Source organism: Triticum aestivum, chromosome 1A, assembly GCF_018294505.1.
Source record: "Triticum aestivum cultivar Chinese Spring chromosome 1A, IWGSC CS RefSeq v2.1, whole genome shotgun sequence".
Classification (NCBI taxonomy): Eukaryota; Viridiplantae; Streptophyta; class Magnoliopsida; order Poales; family Poaceae; genus Triticum; species Triticum aestivum.
In genome coordinates, this window is record NC_057794.1 from 15531880 (window position 1) to 15538006 (window position 6127).

Sequence of the window (6127 nt, forward strand, 5' to 3'; positions counted from 1 at the left end):
GAAGACAAAAAGGAGAAGATAGTCTCACATCAACTAGGCGCATCAACGGGCTATGGAGATGCCCATCAATAGATATCAATGTGAGTGAGTAGGGATTGCCATGCAACGGATGCACTAGATCTATAAGTATATGAAAGATCGAAAAGAAACTAAGTGGGTGTGCATCCAACTTGCTTGCTCATGAAGACCTAGGGCAATTTGAGGAAGCCCATCATTGGAATATACAAGCCAAGTTCTATAATGAAAAATTCCCATTAGTATATGAAAGTGATAACATGAGAGACTCTCTACTATGAAGATCATGGTGCTACTTTGAAGCACAAGTGTGGTAAAATGATAGTAACATTGTCCCTTCTCTCTTTTTCTCTCATTTTTTTCTTTTCCTTTTTTTTATTTGGGCCTTTTCTCTTTTTTATGGCCTCTTTTCTTTCTCTCTTTTTTTATTTTTCGTCCAGAGTCTCATCCCGACTTGTGGGGGAATCATAGTCTCCATCATCCTTTCCTCACTGGGACAATGCTCTAATAATGATGATCATCACACTTTTATTTTTCTTACAACTCAACAATTACAACTCGATACTTAGAACAAAATATGACTCTATATGAATGCCTCCGGCGGTGTACCAGGATATGCAATGACTCATGAGTGACAAGTATGAAAGAATTATGAACGGTGGCTTTGCCACAAATACTATGTCAACTACATGATCATGCTAAGCAATATGACAATGATGGAGTGTGTCATAGACGGAATAGTGGAAAGTTGCATGGCAATATATCTCGGAATGGCTATGGAAATGCCATATAGGTAGGTATGGTGGCTGTTTTGAGGAAGGTATATGGTGGGTGTATGATACCGGTGAAAGGTGCGCGGTATTAGAGAGGCTAGCAAACGTGGAAGGGTGAGAGTGTTGGAAATATGCCCTAGAGGCAATAATAAAAGCATTATTATTATATTTCCTTGTTCATGATAATTGTCTTTATTCATGCTATAATTGTGTTATCCGGAAATCGTAATACATGTGTGAATAACAGACACCAACATGTCCCTAGTAAGCCTCTAGTTGACTAGCTCGTTGATCAACAGATAGTCATGGTTTCCTGACTATGGACATTGGATGTCATTGATAACGAGATCACATCATTAGGAGAATGATGTGATGGACAAGACCCAATCCTAAACATAGCACAAGATCGTATAGTTCGTTTGCTAGAGTTTTTCCAATGTCAAGTATCTTTTCCTTAGACCATGAGATCGTGTAACTCCCGGATACCGTAGGAGTGCTTTGGGTATACCAAACGTCACAACGTAACTGGGTGACTATAAAGGTAGACTACGGATACCTCCGAAAGTGTTTGTTGGGTTGACATGGATCAAGACTGGGATTTGTCACTCCGTATGACGGAGAGGTATCACTGGGCCCACTCGGTAATGCATCATCATAATGAGCTCAGAGTGACCAAGTGTCTGGTCACGGGATCATGCATTACGGTACGAGTAAAGTGACTTGCCGGTAACGAGATTGAACGAGGTATTGGGATACCGACGATCGAATCTCGGGCAAGTAACATATCGATTGACAAAGGGAATTGCATACGGGGTTGCTTGAATCCTCGACATCGTGGTTCATCCGATGAGATCATCGTGGAGCATGTGGGAGCCAACATGGGTATCCAGATCCCGATGTTGGTTATTGACCGGAGAGCGATCTCGGTCATGTCTACATGTCTCCCGAACCCGTAGGGTCTACACACTTAAGGTTCAGTGACGCTAGGGTTGTAGGGATATGTATATGCAGTAACCCGAATGTTGTTCGGAGTCCCGGATGAGATCCCGGATGTCACAAGGAGTTACGGAATGGTCCGGAGGTAAAGAATTATATATAGGAAGTGCTATTTCGTCCATCGGGACAAGTTTCGGGGTCATCGGTATTGTACCGGGACCACCGGAAGGGTCCCGGGGGGTCCACCGGGTAGGGCCACCTGCCCCGGGGGCCACATGGGCTGTAGGGGGTGCGCCTTGGCCTACATGGGCCAAGGGCACCAGCCCCAAGAGGCCCATGCGCCTAGGGTTCACAAAAGGGAAGAGTCCCACTAGTGGAAGGCACCTCCTAGGTGCCTTGGGGGGGAGGGAAACCTCCCTTGGCCGCCGCCCCCCCCTAGGAGATTGGATCTCCTAGGGCCGGCGCCCCCCCTTGGCCCTCCTATATATAGTTGGGGAAGGAGGGCTTTTCATCCACGCCTTTGGTTGCCTCCTTCTCCCTCTCCAACACCTCCTCCTCCTCCATAGTGCTTGGCGAAGCCCTGACAGAGTACTGCAGCTCCACCATCACCACGCCGTCGTGTTGCTGCTGGAGCCATCTTCCTCAACCTCTCCTTCCCTCTTGCTGGATCAAGAAGAAGGAGACGTTACGCTGACTGTACGTGTGTTGAACGCGGAGGTGCCGTCCGTTTGGCGCTAGGATCTTCGGTGATTCGAATCACGTCGAGTACGACTCCCTCATCCCCGTTCTTTGAACGCTTCCGCTCGCGATCTACAAGGTACGTAGATGCATCCAATCGCTCATTGCTAGATGAACTCATAGATGGATCTTGGTGAAGCCGTAGGAAAAATTTTGTTTTCTGCAACGTTCCCATACAAGTGGCATCATGAGCTAGGTCTATGCGTAGTTCTTCTTGCGCGAGTAGAACACAATTTGTTGTGGGCGTAGATGTTGTCAACTTTCTTGCCGTTACTAGTCTTATCTTGTTTCAACGGTATTGTGGGATGAAGTGGCCCAGACCAACCTTACACGTACGCTTACGTGAGACCGGTTCCACCGACTAACATGCACTAGTTGCATAAGGTGGCTGGCGGGTGTCTGTCTCTCCTACTTTAATTGGAGCGGATTCGATGAAAAGGGTCCTTATGAAAGGTAAATAGAAGTTGACAAATCACGTTGTGGCTTTCACGTAGGTAAGAAAACGTTCTTGCTAGAACCCTATTGCAGCCACGTAAAACTTGCAACAACAATTAGAGGACGTCTAACTTGTTTTTGCAGCAAGTGCTTTGTGATATGATATGGCCAAAGTTGTGATGAATGATGAATGATATATATGTGATGTATGAGATGTTCATGCTATTGTAATAGGAATCACGACTTGCATGTCGATGAGTATGACAACCGGCAGGAGCCATAGGAGTTGTCTTTATTTTTTATATGACCTGCGTGTCATTGAGAAACGCCATGTAAATTACTTTACTTTATTGCTAAACGCGTTAGCCATAGTAATAGAAGTAATAGTTGGCGAGCAACTTCATGGAGACACAATGATGGAGATCATGGTGTCAAGCCGGTGACAAGATGATCATGGAGCCCCAAGATGGAGATCAAAGGAGCTATGTGATATTGGCCATATCATGTCACTATTATTATTTGATTGCATTTGATGTTTATCATGTTTTGCATCTTGTTTACTTAGAACGACGGTAGTAAATAAGATGCTCCCTCATAATAATTTCAAGAAAGTGTTCCCCCTAACTGTGCACCGTTGCGACAGTTCATTGTTTCAATGCACCACGTGATGATCGGGTGTTTGATTCAAACGTTCACATACAACGGGTGTAAGACAGATTTACACATGCAAACACTTAGGTTGACTTGACGAGCCTAGCATGTGTATAGACATGGCCTCGGAACACAGAAGACCGAAAGGTCGAGCATGAGTCATATAGAAGATACGATCAACATGAAGATGTTCACCGACGTTGACTAGTCCGTCTCACGTGATGATCGGACACGGCCTAGTTGACTCGGATCATGTTATACTTAGATGACTAGCAGAGGGATGTCTATCTAAGTGGGAGTTCATTGAATAATTTGATTAGATGAACTTCATTATCATGAACTTAGTCTAAAAATCTTTGCAATATGTCTTGTAGATCAAATGGCCAACGTAGTCCTCAACTTCAACGCGTTCCTAGAGAAAACCAAGCTGAAAGATGATGGCAGCAACTATACGGACTGGGTCCGGAACCTGAGGATCATCCTCATAGCTGCCAAGAAAGAATATGTCCTACAAGCATCGCTAGGTGACGCACCCGTCCCACAGAACCAAGACGTTATGAACGCTTGGCAGACACGTGCCGATGACTACTCCCTCGTTCAGTGCGGCATGCTTTACAGCCTAGAGCCGGGGCTCCAAAAGCGTTTTGAGAGACATGGAGCATATGAGATGTTCGAAGAGCTGAAAATGGTTTTCCAAGCTCATGCCCGGGTCTAGAGATATGAAGTCTCTGACAAATTCTTCAGCTGTAAGATGGAGGAAAATAGTTCTGTCAGTGAGCACATACTCACTATGTCTGGGTTACATAACCGCTTGACTCAGCTAGGAGTTAATCTCCCGGATGATGCGGTCATTGACAGAATCCTCCAGTCGCTTCCACCAAGCTACAAGAGCTTTGTGATGAACTTCAATATGCAGGGGATGGAAAAGACCATTCCTGAGGTATTTTCAATGCTAAAATCAGCAGAGGTAGAAGTCAAGAAGGAACATCAAGTGTTGATGGTGAATAAAACCACTAAGTTCAAGAAGGGCAAGGGTAAAAAGAACTTCAAGAAGGACGGCAAAGGAGTTGCCGCGCCTGGCAAGCAAGCTGCTGGGAAGAAGCCAAAGAATGGACCCAAGCCCGAGACTGAGTGCTTTTATTGCAAGGGAAGTGGTCACTGGAAGCGGAACTGCCCCAAATACTTAGCAGACAAGAAGGCCGGCAAAACAAAAGGTATATATGATATACATGTAATTGATGTGTACCTTACTAGTACCCGTAGTAGCTCCTGGGTATTTGATATCGGTGCAGTTGCTCACATTTGTAACTCAAAGCAGGGGCTGCGGAATAAGCGGAGACTGGCAAAAGACGAGGTGACGATGCATGTCGGGAATGGTTCCAAGGTCAATGTGATCGCCGTCGGCACGCTACCTCTACATTTACCTTCGGGATTAGTTTTAAACCTTAATAATTGTTATTTAGTGCCAGCTTTGAGCATGAACATTGTATCGGGATCTCGTTTAATTCGAGATGGCTACTCATTTAAATCCGAGAATAATGGTTGTTCTATTTATATGAGAGATATGTTTTATGGTCATGCTCCTATGGTGAATGGTTTATTCTTAATGAATCTCGAGCGTAATGCTACACATATTCATAGCGTGAGTACCAAAAGATGTAAAGTTGATAATGATAGTCCCACATACTTGTGGCACTACCGCCTTGGTCACATAGGTGTCAAACGCATGAAGAAGCTCCATGCAGATGGACTTTTAGAGTCTCTTGATTACGAATCATTTGACACGTGCGAACCATGCCTCATGGGTAAGATGACCAAGACTCCATTCTCAGGAACAATGGAGCGAGCAACCAACTTATTGGAAATCATACATACTGATGTGTGCGGTCCAATGAGTGTTGAGGCTCGCGGTGGCTATCGTTATGTTCTCACCCTCACTGATGATTTGAGTAGATATGGGTATATCTACTTAATGAAACACAAGTCTGAAACCTTTGAAAAGTTCAAGGAATTTCAGAGTGAGGTTGAGAATCAACGTGACAGGAAAATCAAGTTTCTACGATCAGATCGTGGAGGAGAATACTTGAGTCACGAATTTGGCACACACTTAAGAAAATGTGGAATAGTTTCACAACTCACGCCGCCTGGAACACCTCAACGTAATGGTGTGTCCGAACGTCGTAATCGCACTCTATTAGATATGGTACGATCTATGATGTCTCTTGCCGATTTACCATTATCTTTTTGGGGGTATGCTTTAGAGACTGCCGCATTCACTTTAAATAGGGCTCCATCGAAATCTGTTGAGACGACACCGTTTGAATTATGGTTTGGGAAGAAACCTAAGCTGTCGTTTCTAAAAGTTTGGGGATGCGATGCTTATGTCAAGAAACTTCAACCTGAAAAGCTGGAACCCAAGTCGGAAAAATGCGTCTTCATAGGATACCCTAAAGAAACTGTTGGGTATACCTTCTACCTCAGATCCAAAGGCAAGATCTTTCTTGCCAAGAATGGATCCTTTCTAGAGAAAGAGTTTCTCTCGAAAGAAGTAAGTGGGAGGAAAGTAGAACTTGATGAAG